Source organism: Geotrypetes seraphini, chromosome 1 (genome assembly GCF_902459505.1).
Source record: "Geotrypetes seraphini chromosome 1, aGeoSer1.1, whole genome shotgun sequence".
Taxonomy (NCBI): Eukaryota; Metazoa; Chordata; class Amphibia; order Gymnophiona; family Dermophiidae; genus Geotrypetes; species Geotrypetes seraphini.
In genome coordinates this window covers 52676189-52691198 of record NC_047084.1, presented here as the reverse complement: position 1 = coordinate 52691198, position 15010 = coordinate 52676189, and positions in this window count along the sequence as shown.

Below are 15010 nucleotides of genomic sequence, written 5' to 3'. Positions count from 1 at the left end.
AGCACTACGTGTGGTATGTGTAGGTGCACACAGTGGTGTTTGTGGGGACAGTGGGGACGCACCTGTGCTCGTAGGTATGCACTCAATAAACTCGTGGCAATGGAAGCTATCCTGCAGAAGATACCCAAGATGAGAGTGTTTAGGCCCCGCTCTTGCTTCCTGGACCTCACAGACCAGGGATTCATAGACAAATACTGCTTTGACAAGGCTGCCTTGCAGAACCTGTGTGAGCAGCTGAAACCCTTCTTCCAGGCCTACACGCGCAGGAACAATTCCATACCTGTCCACCCCTAGGTCACCACCCCTCTTGCATTCTGAGTACCGGGAGCTTCCAGTCTGTCCTAGCAACCAACACAGACCTCGCCCTGCCTGCTATCTCCAATTAACTCATCCAGTTCCTCCAAGTCTTCCTCACCCTGACATTGTCACCTTCCCCAGCAACTTCCAGACACATAGCACAGTTCTCCACTATAGTCCACTTCACCTCGGTCATAGACATCATCGACTGCACACATGTCGCACTCAGACCACCCCTCTGGGTGGACGAGGCCATTTGCTGCAACAGAAAAGCATTCCACTCAATGAATATGCAGGTTGTATGTGATGCCCAGGGGGAGACAGTGGATGTGTGTGCCTGATACCAAGGCTCCATCCATAATGCCTACATAGTCCAGCACTCAAGAATTTACAGGAAACTAAACCAAGGGAAGATCACAGGTGGTTGGCTGTTATGTAAGCATCACAGGGACACACCAGAAAAAGGTGTATGTGTGCAATGGAGGATTGAGGACAGAGTAAAAGGGTGAATCGTGTTGGGGGTCGGGATTGGGGGCAGAGTAAAGGGGTGAGTGTGTTATGGGGGGCAGAATAAAGGGGTAAGTATGAACTGGATGTGGGAGCAGAGATGGCTTGCCATGGGAGATGAGGGATGGAAAGATTCAGTGGTAGCTGGGGAGGTGAGAAGAAAGAATGGGAGTTTGAGGTATTGTATGCAGGAGAAGACTTTAGGGGCAGACAGAATTATAGGTCTGTTGAGATTGAGAGGGAAAAACCATAACATAACCCACTACTACCATATCTTGTGGGTTTTAGAGGGAGACAGAACTACAGTTGGAGAGAGGGAACTGAGGAGGCTGAATCCTGAGAAAGGAAAAGACAGGAAGGGATTTCAGGCTTTATGATGAGGGAATTCCTATGCACAACACTACAAATAAATGTTGCAGAATTTCATGAGGAGTACTAGTTTTAATGACTGTAGAGCCAATTCTATTTCTAAGCTAGTTTCTGGTTTCTTTTAGATTCTGTTTTCCAAATGTTTTTGTGATTGAAGAATGTGGCTCAGCTGGATAGTTTGAAAATGACTCTAGGGGTATGGAAAGTCTTAAACTAAGATGGTTCAGGAGATTGTAGACTCCTGTAGTCTGTCTGAGAGCTGTGGATTTGTTTGAAGAGCCATATCACGTTCTGGTAACCCAGGGAAGTGCTGAGCAGCAAGTTTAATGTTGAGTTCATGTACAGAAAGCAAATTTGTTATGAGTGATTAGACATCAGGGAACGTGACAATGTGGTGAGGAAGTTTTGCACTGAAGTGTAACATTTATGTGACCCCTCACCCTCTATTAAATACGAAGTAAATTTTAGGTTTAAGTTTTCTATGTTTATTAAAGAGTATGTGTAAAATATTGCATTATATATAAACATTCCATAACTTATTATTAAAGTAATCATAATAACAAGACCACTTATAATATCAGACCCTAAGCTGTAGTTTGTTTAGTTTCTATGTAAATCCAGCCTTGCCCCCAGGAGGCGGGATGTTTTGATAGCACGTTTGAGTCCAAAAGCAGAGTATTCTAGGAGCCAAAAAAAGTCTGATAAATTTGCAGCAAATCACTTGGCTGCTCCATGGGAGAGCTTTATATTTGAATTATTTTCACTTTGGTAGTGGCTATCAAACATTGCTGACTCTGAGTAAAGATGTATGGAATACATTTTTGCAGTACATTTTTATTTTTCTGAGAAGAGAGTCACCAAGATATTGAAGCTCTGAATTTTGAACTTGAAGGTTTGACCAAAGGCTCTTTTGTATGTGTGTGTGTGTATGTATTTTTTTTTTTAATGATATCACATGATAATGGTGATGAAGATGACAATGGAACTAAAATGGATAATGCTGCCAACTGTATCCAGATTCATAGGGCAGGGTTATCCCAGTCCTGGGTTAACCCCATTACTTGCAGGGACTGGTAGTTCTGATTTCCCCATTGCATTCCCTAAGAAAAGCAAGACTACACATCCCAGCATGCACTGGACTAAACCTAGGATTGGATCAACCCATCTTGTGAATCTAGATTCAGTTTGGCAGCCTTAAAAATGGAGCACATATATCTGTAGTCCTTGGGAGCCAAAAACTGGCCTGGTTTTCAAAGTATCCCTATGAGCAGGCATGGGATATATTTGCTTACACTGACTTGGTTGTATGCAAACAAATCTAATGTATATTCATTACAGGTATCCCGAAAGCCTGACCAGACTGTGACCTTCAAGCACTAGAAGTGGAAGCCCTTGGAAACCTCTACCTGTACCTAAAGCGATGTTGGAAATATTAATTTAATATGATTAGCAGTAGTAGTTCAGCTACAGAACCTTACTAGACTAGCACAAAACCAATCTCTTTTTAGATCTGTAATTCATCAAGTTGCTAGGAATCAAGCACAAGTCGATGGCACCTAGCTAACTAACTAACTAGTAGTTCAGCTTCCCTATATGCTGGCTCCGATGGCTTGATCTCAGAAGTAGGGAGAGATCACATATGTCCAGGGGGGAATGAGGTAATAGTGCCATCTTCCATCAGAAAGCCTATCTTAAATGGATATTAAAATGAGCCAGAGGTGACTTATATGTTGGCTATAGAAGTGCATGCATGTATCTTCTCTGAAAGAAAATCCAGCTGAAACAGTATAGGATTTATATCAGGAAATATCTCATATTAATCATTCTCTTAGTCCTGGTGACTGACTTATAAACAATTGTATTGTAAAAGATTATTAATCCTGTAGATTTCCAAAATTTGAAGACTGTTAGCCATGCAGAATTTAGAAATGAGATATGAAAGTAGATAATAATCAAAGTTAGAGATCAGTCAAGAAGAAGATACAGTATGAGGGGGTGCTGATAAGTCCTTGGCTTTGTAAAGAAAACAAGCTACAGGACTGAAAAAATGTATTTACTCTACATATTCACCACTGCGCTACACTCACTTATGGCTATGTTGTTCTAACTTCTTTAACCCTTCCAAGAAAAATTCTTTTGATTGTGCTGTAAGCCACTTGTCCATAGCTAATGTTACATCCTCAGTGCTTGAAAACGTTCTTCCCTTGAGATGTTTCTTGAGGTCAAGAAAGAGGTAGTAGTCTGAAGAAACCAAATCTTCAAAGTGAAGATCCACCAATTTCTGCTGCATAATAGCTGCCTTGTGAGGAGTGGCATTGTATTGAAGAAACAAGATTCCTTTCGAAAGCTTGCCTCAATGTTTGGAGACCAGTTGCTGCTTCAGTTTGTCGAGAAATGCAATGTATTACTTTACCATGACGGATGCACCCCTTTCCAGGTAATCTACAAACAAAATTTCATCTTTGTCCCAGAAGACAGACACCAACACCTTGCTTGATGACTTCTGTGTCTTGAACTTCTTGGGATATGGGGAATCACGTTGTCTCCATTCTTTCGATCGTTCTTTTGTCTCTGGATCATATATTGTGGCAGGGAAGATCCTAGAGGCACAGTTGAGCATAGTGTAACACCAAATACAAAGGAGATAATGCCTGCCCCAGCGCAACAATCTAGTATTCATAAGCCAATGCCCAAACCTAGAACTAGTAAGATGGCTCTTGCTGAGCCAGAACTGCCACTTAAAAGAAGGTTGCTTGAGACTGATGCCTATTTATTTTTTCCTAAGCAAGCTTCTAACAAGTTAAAATTGGCCCCAAGAACCCCAGTTAGCCCCAAAAGTATTAAACAGAGAGAAAGTGTAGGTAAAGGAACACCTTTCTCTAGGCAACAGGCTGCGTTAATTAAAACTTCAACTCTCAGAGTTCCCCAGTCAATTCGGGAATCACACACGGGAGTAGGATTAGACAACCCAAGATTCAGAGAGAGAAGGAGACTAGGACATAAGCCTGTTCCAAGCCCAAGATTTGTTCCACTGGAGAGGGAAAAGGAGATCAGAAGCTTCTGGAATCCAGAGGTAAACTACTTGAAAGAAAAGGGGCTTGAAGACCAATTATCTAAGAGTTCTGAAAGTAATCTTGCTGAGAATGAGAATAAGAAATCCATGGACTGTAGTGAGGCTTGTCCAGAGGAGATGATTTGGGAAACCTCTTCTTGAGAAAATGTCAAAATAGTGCTGCTATGAATGACCTGTTCAATCTAAGTCTGTGTTTTAGTTTGAAAAGTTACAGTGCAACTAACCTGAAGTGAGAGTGCCTACTGAAGTGTATGAAGATACAGACAGCCAGGTTTGATAGGATATATTTGTGTTTTGAACTGTTTGATACTGGTAAAGATACAAAATGAAACTGTAGTAATGCTGCATGAAGCCTGAGAAATAGAAACCCCTGAAAGGGAATGGGGTGGGATTGTTACAGCAAATTGTTAAGGGTGGTTTGTTCCCATACCACTGAGCCAGAGCCTTAACTAAGCTCAGTGGTGCAAAATTCAGGGTAGTACAAGCATTGCCTGATGTTAAGTGAGCAGCACAGGTGAAAAGAAAAGCCTGCTTGCATGGTGGAAAGCTTGAACTGTATCTCAAGCTGAGGCCTGCTAGGGCCGTAGCCTAGAACCATATTATTTGGCAAAATTATTGATGAAGAAGTGAAACTGTTTTTAGCCAAGAAGGGATGGCCCACAAAGGGGACAATACTCAGTGCATTGCACAGTATCCGAAGAATTTGATTTTGTTTTGTGTGAGCATCAGAAAGTTATGTTGTGCTATGATATTTTTGAGAATGATGAATGGAGAGCTATATTCAGAAGAATAAACCTTTTGTTTGATTTAGAAGCCAGGAATTTGTGTGTTTCTTGGAGAACATTATTCCTTAATTTTTGCTACCTCTTTTCCAACTCAACAACCGCTCATTCTGGCATATGGACTGGTTCTGGATGGCTTGACATATAGTCAGATCATTCCATCCAGTCACTATATACTGTATATATCTCCAAGTTTCATCCAAAGTTACAAGTCTGTTCAAAAACTCCTACAGGATCCCGCTGAAATCAGTCCAAAATGGATTGTGATGCAACCATTTGATCAGCATTGAGATACTTGGGAACCTGTTTGGCTGAGAGCTTTCTCATGTCTAAGATCTCATGAATAATATAGCCTACTCGTTCTCAGGATATCTCCAGGGTCTCCGCTATCTTTTTAGTAGATATTCTTTGATCATCCAGGATCATGGAAAGGGTGGCATCCACATTTCTGGAATTGTCACTTGAATTGGTCTCCCAGAACGTTCTTCGTCTTCTGTGCTCCAATGTCATGTTCTAAATGCAGCAACCCAGTTCTTGACTGTGGAGTAGGAAGGGCACTTTTTATCCCCTAATGTAATTGAAATATCATCATAAATTTGTTTGGCTGAGTTATCTTATAGAAAAGGATATTTCATCACCGCTTGGCACTCTTTTGCAGTGAAATCTCCATTGTTTTGCATCATTTTCACTTTAGATCTGCAAAAAATGAAGCTACAATTATGAAATTTAGGTCAGACACATACAAAACAACAAACTTTAATATGATTAAAAGTATTATTAGTCTAAAAATAGGTGAAATAGGAAAAGCCAAAGACTTATCAGCACCCTCTTACTGTTTAAAGCTTTAATGAAAAATAACGGGGCAGATTTTCAGCTGGTTCTTAAATTACCTATATTTGGTACCATGGGTAGTGTGGTCATGTGCTGACAACAATCTAATTTGGGCCTGCTACTTGACAGGCCTAAACAAAATGTATAAATTATTCAGATAGTGACTGAATATTGGTGCTTTTTAATGTAATTTTTTTAGGAGCCCTTTTACTGAAGCTTAGTGTAGTGGTGTAGTAAAGGGGGAGGGCGGCGAGGTGGGCAGTCTGCCTCGGATACCATGTTGGTGGGGGCGCTGACACCACTCCTCCTGTCCGCCCCACCTCTTCCCATTCCTCCCCTCCACATGTGCGCCCCTTCCCCCATAGCTCTAGTTCATGTTGTTTGCAGCAGTCAACAACATGCTCTTCTCGACCCTGTTGGCTCTCCTGCTGATGCCACTTCTGGGTGTCGTGCATAGGAAGTGACATCAGAGGGAGAGATGATGGGGTTGCGAGGAGCACTTTGTTGACTGCCGCGAGCAACAACTTCAACTAGAGGTACGGGGGAAGGGAAGGGGGGGTGTATGTGCAGCAGGTGGGATCAGGGAAGGAGCGGGAGAGCGGAGACAAGGCCAGGGGAAGAGCACCACTCCCCAAACACCTCTCACCCATGCTACGCCACTGGACATAAGTGCATGCTAAATGCCCTATTTTATACCTAAAAAGTTCTATAAATACAGTGCACAATATCTTCTGTTTTCAAATATACAAAAGTGCATATAGATATTTTAATAAGATCTTCAGATGTGCCACCAATCCGGCTATTCTTGCACTAATTAGAGTTAATGCACAACTCCAACTGGTGCAAGAATAGCCGGATTGATGGAACATCTGAAGATCCTATTAAAATATCTATATGCATTTTTAGTATATTTGAAAACAGAAGATATTGTGTACCACAACCTCTGGCAATGCATTCCAGACCTTAACTATTCTCTGAATGAAAAATTATTTCCCCCTATTGGTTTTAAAAGCATTTCCCTATAACTTAATCGAGTGTCCCTTAGTCTTTGTAATTTTTGATGGAGTGAAAAATCAAACCACTTGTGTCCGTTCTACTTCACTCAGGGTTTTGTAGACTTCAATCATATCTCCCCTCAGCTGTCTCTTTTCCAAGCTGAAGAGCCCTAACCTCTTTAGACTTTCCTCATATGAGAGGAGTTCCATCCCCTTTATCATCTTAGTCGCTTTTCTTTGAACCTTTTCTAGTGCCGCTATATCTTTCTTGAGATAAGGAGACCAGAATTGAACACAATACTCCAGGTGAGGTCGCACCATGGAGCGATACAGAAGCATTATAACATTCTTAGTCTTGTTAACCATCCCTTTTTTAATAATTCCTAGCATCTCATTTGCTTTTTTGGCTGCCGCCACACATTGGGCGGAAAGTATCATTGTACTTTGTACAATGACACCCAGATCCTTTTCTTGGGTGCTAACCCCCAAGATGGACCCTAGCATCCAGTAACTGTGATTTGAGTTATTCTTCCCAATATGCATCATTTTGCATTTGTCCACATTAAATTTCATCTGCCACTTGAACACCCAGTCGTGTCTGAATTCAAGAGGCCTGGGATAGGCACGTGGGATCTCTCAGAGAGAGAAAGAGATAATGGTTACTGCAGATGGGCAGACTAGATGGGCCATTTGGCCTTTATCTGCAGTCATGTTTCTATGTTTTAGTCTTCCAATTTCCTATATATGAATTGTTCTACAACCTAAAGGCAGGATAGAATTAATTTGTCAAGGGCCCCTAGGCACACAAGTCCACTGGGCCCCCTGCCCCACCCCGCCCCTTTTATTTACCCATTTTCTTATTTACTTCTTTATTTCCATTTTATTTGTTTTATTTTAAAATTCAAAACAAAGATTACCATACCAGTGCCAGTGTACAATTTTTCTTCAATGCAAACTCCAAACATCTCTGAACAAATCCCGCCTTCCTTCCTAGAGGAAGAGATCTACAGCTGGCAGGGCTTTGGGAGGCCCACCAATTTATATTTAACATTTGGATAGGAGGCATGGGTCATGGCGGGAAGAAAATTTAGTACCCGTCGGTCTAATACGTTTCTCAATTAGCTTTCAGAGGTTAAAAGTAGAGAATGACATGGGGAAAAAATTTGTTCCTGTCTCTGCTCCGTCCCCATGAGATTGGGGTTCTTGGTTGTCAGCAGGGGAATGCAACCACACAACTAGGTGATGATGCCTGCAGGCCCTCCTCGGTATGTATGAGGAATCCTACACTCCTATCCACTCCTCTCTTGCTCCAGTCAATAATGCAGCTGTGGAGATAGATGCATTCTCCTGCTTGTTCACATAGAACCCCACTACAAGCAACTCTGTTTTCTCTGTGGCTATACCGGGGAAATATCACCTCACAAATGGGTGATCCTGAAGCTTAGATTTATCATGGAATTTAGTTATCGGACAACTTAGTATGGTAAAAGGAAATGGAAGTCTTAAGAAAAAAGGTTCTGGAGTATGATTTAATTATTTATGCTGCCCAGACATGAAGGTAAATCCAAATAATGCTTTGTAAAATTTTGCACCAGTGACAAGGCAGTGATCTAAAGTTAGCTCTAGATTTCAATTTTCCTTGGAGGTAACGGATATCGGCGTAATCTGAGGATAGGATACCTTCTGAAATGTAGCAGACATTTATGTAATAAGGTATACTTTGACACCTGAATGCTCAGATTGTTTCAACTAAAAGAAATGGACAATTGAGAGCATTTTCTGATGGCTTGTGTACCATGCAAATAGTAGAGTTGTATACATCTGCAATCAAGAGTGCAGAGGAGTAGTCTGCTTGAAGATATTCATGCTTATGAAAAATCATTGGAATTATAATTATCTGGTAGAAATTTAAAGCTAATTTTGGATGAGTGCAGAGTCTTTCTTTACTGTGGAAGACCTAAGTATAGAGGAAATAATGAACGAGGGCCTGTGACTCATCTAGCAGAAGTGATGGCTATCAAGAAGAACATTTTCCAGATGAAATGCTTTCAGTTTGCTTGTCCAAAAATTCAAACAGACCTTTGAGATATACAAGAGCAATGGTAGGGTCCAACAGGGATGATTGGGGCATATATTGTTAATCTGGTATGTAAGAGTCATTTTATAAAGTACAAACTGAGAAGAAATGAAGATATGCTTTACTCTACAGCAACCCCCCTCCCTCCTGATTGCTACCGTCCTGGCATCTCCCTCCCTTCCCCTCACCTTCATGGCGTGTTTTTATTTTTGTCTCCCAGCTTCCAGAGCCGGTTTTCATCAAGTTGCATGTGGCTGCCAAAACTTCTCTTCTGATGCAACTTCTGTTTCTGGTTGTGTCAGAGGAGAAGTTTCGGCAGCCACACACAACTTGATGAAAGCTGGTTCGGGCAGCTGGGAGACAAAAAAAAAAAAATGCCACAAAGGTGCGGGGAAGGGAGAGATGCCCGGAAGGCAGTGATCATTAGGAAGTAGGGAGGAGGCTGCTAGACCGCACGATCGGTGACCGTGCACATTCCCTCCCTTAACTGCGGAGACAAGGCCATTCATCGCTCCATGGGGTGGTGAATGGCCTTGTCCCCATACCCGCGAAGACCACTTTTTTCTCCTACCATTTTGGCGGGTTACCCATGGCTAGCTGCAGTGCCACTGTATCATTCTCTAGTTCAGTGGTCTCAAATTCAAACTCTTTGCAGGGCCGCATTTTGGATTTGTAGGTACTAGGAGGGCCACAGAAAAAATAGTTAATGTCTTATTAAAGAAATGACAACTTTACACGAGGTAAAATTCGTTATAGTTTTTCACTTTCTGCATGTTGCACTACTTTCAGCTGTGTATAACTGAAATTATCAGAAGCAATTAAGGAAAGATTTATAAACTACTAGCTGATGCCCCGGCATTGCACGGGTATTTAATTATAGCAATAACACTGTAAATGGATTCAAATAAAGATACTTTATAGTGGTGAATGAAATTATTTTTTTACAGCTTTATAAAAAGTACAATATTCAAATTATAATGTGAAATATTTGACAAAATGAATACAATACAACTAACACAAAACTTGATTATAAACAACATTTTTAGTTTCACCTCCAGGAGCAAGAACATATAAATTCTTGGGTGAAGAGACCCCCAGAACATATCACCCCAGTTAGTGAGGGATCTGCATACCAAGTTTCGTTCAAATCGGTCAAGCCGTTTTAGATTTACTGTGAGAATGGCAGCTGTTTACATTTTTTCCATTGACATGAATGGGTGAAATCTGATGTTCTGTTTGTAGCTCCGCCCACGTGTGCAGGTGGGCCGCGAGACCCCCAGGACATATCACCCCAGGTAGTTGGAATTACTGTGAGAATGGCAGCTTTTTACATTTTTTCCATTGACATGAATGGGTGAAATCTGATTTTCTGTTTGTAGCTCCGCCCACGTGTGCAGGTGGGCCACGAGACCCCCAGAACATATCACTCCAGGTAGTGAGGGATCTGCATACCAAGTTTCGGTCAAGCCGTTTTTGAATTACTGTGAGAATGGCAGCTCTTTACATTTTTTCCATTGACATGAATGGGTGAAATCTGATTTTCTGTTTGTAGCTCTGCCCACGTGTGCAGGTGGGCCGCGAGACCCCCAGAACATATCACCCCAGGTAGTGAAGGATCTGCATACCAAGTTTCGTTCAAATCGGTCCCACAGCTTTTTACATTTTTCCCATTGACTTGAATGGGTGAAATCAGATTTTCTGTTTGTAGCTCCGCCCATGTGTGCAGGTGGGCCGCGAGACCCCCAGAACATATCACCCCAGGTAGTGAGGGATCTGCATACCAAGTTTCGTTCAAATCGGTCCCACAGCTTTTTACATTTTTTCCATTGACTTGAATGGGTGAAATCTGATTTTCTGTTTGTAGCTCCGCCCACATGTGCAGGTGGGCCGCGAGACCCCCAGAACATATCACCCCAGGTAGTGATGGATCTGCATATCAAGTTTCGTTCAAATTGGTCCCACAGCTTTTTACATTTTTACCATTGACTTGAATGGGTGAAATCAGATTTTCTGTTTGTAGCTCCGCCCACGTGTTCAGGTGGGCCGCGAGACCCCCAGAACATATCACTCCAGGTAGTGAGGGATCTGCATACCTAGTTTCGTTCAAATCGGTCCCACAGCTTTTTACATTATTTCCATTGACTTGAATGGGTGAAATCAGATTTTCTGTTTGTAGCTCTGCCCACGTGTGCAGGTGGGCTACGAGACCCCCAGAACATATCACCCCAGGTAGTGAGGGATCTGCATACCAAGTTTAGTTCAAATCGGTCAAGCCGTTTTTGAATTACTGTGAGAATGGCAGCGTTTTACTTTTTTTCCATTGACATGAATGGGTGAAATCTGATGTTTTGTTTGTAGCTCCGCCCACGTGTGCAGGTGGGCCGCGAGACCCCCAGAACATATCACCCCAGGTAGTTGGAATTACTGTGAGAATGGCAGCTTTTTACATTTTTTCCATTGACATGAATGGGTGAAATCTGATTTTCTGTTTGTAGCTCCGCCCATGTGTGCAGGTGGGCCGCGAGACCCCCAGAACATATTACCCCAGGTAGTGAGGGATCTGCATACCAAGTTTCGGTCAAATCGGTCAAGCCGTTTTTGAATTACTGTGAGAATGGCAGCTCTTTACATTTTTTCCATTGACATGAATGGGTGAAATCTGATTTTCTGTTTGTAGCTCTGCCCACGTGTGCAGGTGGGCTGCGAGACCCCCAGAACATATCACCCCAGGTAGTGAGGGATCTGCATATCAAGTTTCGTTCAAATCGGTCCCACAGCTTTTTACATTTTTACCATTGACTTGAATGGGTGAAATCAGATTTTCTGTTTGTAGCTCCGCCCACATGTGCAGGTGGGCCGCGAGACCCCCAGAACATATCACCCCAGGTAGTGAGGGATCTGCATACCAAGTTTCGTTCAAATTGGTCCCACAGCTTTTTACATTTTTTCCATTGACTTGAATGGGTGAAATCTGATTTTCTGTTTGTAGCTCTGCCCACGTGTGCAGGTGGGCAGCGAGACCCCCAGAACATATCACCCCAGGTAGTGGGGGATCTGCATACCAAGTTTCGTTCAAATCGGTCCCACAGCTTTTTACATTTTTTCCATTGACTTGAATGGGTGAAATCAGATTTTCTGTTTGTAGCTCTGCCCACGTTTGCAGGTGGGCCGCGAGACCCCCAGAACATATCACCCCAGGTAGTGAGGGATCTGCATATCAAGTTTCATTCAAATCGGTCCCACAGCTTTTTACATTTTTACCATTGACTTGAATGGGTGAAATCAGATTTTCTGTTTGTAGCTCCGCCCACGTGTGCAGGTGGGCCGCGAGACCCCCAGAACATATCACCCCAGGTAGTGAGGGATCTGCATACCAAGTTTCGTTCAAATCGGTCCCACAGCTTTTAACATTTTTTCCATTGACTTGAATGGGTGAAATCAGATTTTATGTTTGTAGCTCCGCCCATGTGTGCAGGTGGGCAGCGAGACCCCCAGAACATATCACCCCAGGTAGTGAGGGATCTGCATACCAAGTTTCGTTCAAATCGGTCCCACAGCTTTTTACATTTTTTCCATTGACTTGAATGGGTGAAATCAGATTTTATGTTTGTAGCTCCGCCCACGTGTGCAGGTGGGCCGCGAGACCCCCAGAACATATCACCCCAGGTAGTGAGGGATCTGCATATCAAGTTTCATTCAAATCGGTCCCACAGCTTTTAACATTTTTACCATTGACTTGAATGGGTGAAATCAGATTTTATGTTTGTAGCTCCGCCCATGTGTGCAGGTGGGCAGCGAGACCCCCAGAACATATCACCCCAGGTAGTGAGGGATCTGCATACCAAGTTTCGTTCAAATCGGTCCCACAGCTTTTTACATTTTTTCCATTGACTTGAATGGGTGAAATCTGATTTTCTGTTTGTAGCTCCGCCTACGTGTGCAGGTGGGCCGCGAGACCCCCAGAACATATCACCCCAGGTAGTGAGGGATCTGCATACCAAGTTTCGTTCAAATCGGGCAAGCCGTTTTTGCGTTGGCAGCTTTTTACATTTTTTCCATTGACATGAATGGGTGAAATCTGATTTTCTGTTTGTAGCTCCGCCCACGTGTGCAGGTGGGCCGCGAGACCCCCAGAACATATCACCCCAGGTAGTGAGGGATCTGCATACCAAGTTTCGTTCAAATCGGGCAAGCCGTTTTTGCGTTGGCAGCTTTTTACATTTTTTCCATTGACATGAATGGGTGAAATCTGATTTTCTGTTTGTAGCTCCGCCCACGTGTGCAGGTGGGCCGCGTGACCCCCAGAACATATCATCCCAGGTAGTGAGGGATCTGCATACCAAGTTTCGTTCAAATCGGTCAAGCCGTTTTTGCGTGATCGCGGCACATACACACATACACACACACATACACACATACATACCTCCGATTTTATATATATAGATAGAGTTTTATGATGACGAGACAAATGAGCGCCGACAATTCAGCGCAAGACTTCAGCGTGCCTCAGGAAAACCATCTTTTAAAGGGCTCCGACGGGGGTGTGTGGGGGGAATCCCCCCACTCTACTTAATAGGGATCACGCTGCCTCGCGCTGCCGTGTTGGGGGAGTGTAGGGGAAAATAGGGAAAAATTAAGTTTTCAGTATAATGTGGGGTTACAACCCCCTAAACCCCCCCCCCAACGCCAGCGCGATCCTATTTAAGTAAAGTGGGGTGTTCCCTACCTACACCCCCCGTCAGAGCCCTTTAAAAGAAGGTTTACCTGCGCCGCGCTGAAGTCTTGCGCTGAATTGTCGGCACGCATTTGTCTCATGCGCTTAAGACTATGAACCGTACAGATGCAGGAAAGCACTTGTGTGAGGTTACAGCAGTGAGGCAGGCAACGTTACAGAACAATGGTAACATACCGAGGGCCTCAAAATAGTACCTGGCGGGCCACGAGTTTGAGACCACTGCTCTAGTTGAATCCAACAGAATTGCAGTAGAAAAATGTCAAGCAACAAACAAAAAAAGGGGGATACTGCCGTAGTAATGTACAAGATGCCAAGTTCTTGAAAGCAAAGCTTTAATTGCAATCATTAAAACATAAAAGTTTGTATCCTAATATGGTCCAATTATGAAAACACACTCCTTCCTCAGGGGTCCTAAATTGGAGTAAAGCCCGCTCTCAAAGGAACCATAGGAATACAACTGGAAATAACCCGTTAACGAGTAAGCAATAACGAGTAAGCAATAACGAGTAAGCAAAACAACAAGACTGGAGAACTGTTCCATAGTGCAGAGTTAAAACCTCTTTCTTCAGGTCAGTAAACTATACTGCTGTTACAGTATCCCTGTCCTGACCTGAGGAAAGGAGATATGGTCTCTGAATTAGTTTAAAAAAAAAAATGTAAGAACATAAGAATTGCCACTGCTGGGTCAGACCAGTGGTCCATCGTGCCCAGCAGTCCGCTCATGCGGCAGCCCTCTGGTCAAAGACCAGCGCCCTAACTGAGACTAGCCCTACCTGCATACATTCTAATTCAGCAGGAACTTGTCTAACTTTGTCTTGAATCCCTGGAGGGTATTTTCCCCTATAACAGCCTCAGGAAGAGCGTTCCAGCTTTCTACCACTCTCTGGGTGAAGAACTTCCTTACGTTTGTACGGAATCTATCCCCTATCAACTTTAAAGCGTGCCCTCTCGTTCTCCCTACCTTGGAGAGGGTGAACAACCTGTCCTTATCTACAAAGTGTATCCCCTTCAGTACCTTGAATGCTTCGATCATTTCCCCTCTGAATCTCCTTTGTTCGTGGGAGAAGAGACCCAGTTTCTCTAATCTTTCACTGTATGGCAGCTCCTCCAACCCCTTAACCATCTTAGTCGCTCTTCTCTGGACCCTTTCGAGTAGTACCATGTCCTTCTTCATGTATGGCAACCAGTGCTGGACGCAGTACTCCAGGTGAGGGCGCACCATGGCCCGGTATAGTGGCATGATAACCTTCTCCGATCTGTTCGCGATCCCCTTCTTTATCATTCCTAGCATTCTGTTCACCCTTTTTGCCGCCGCCGCACATTGCATGGATAGCTTCATCGACT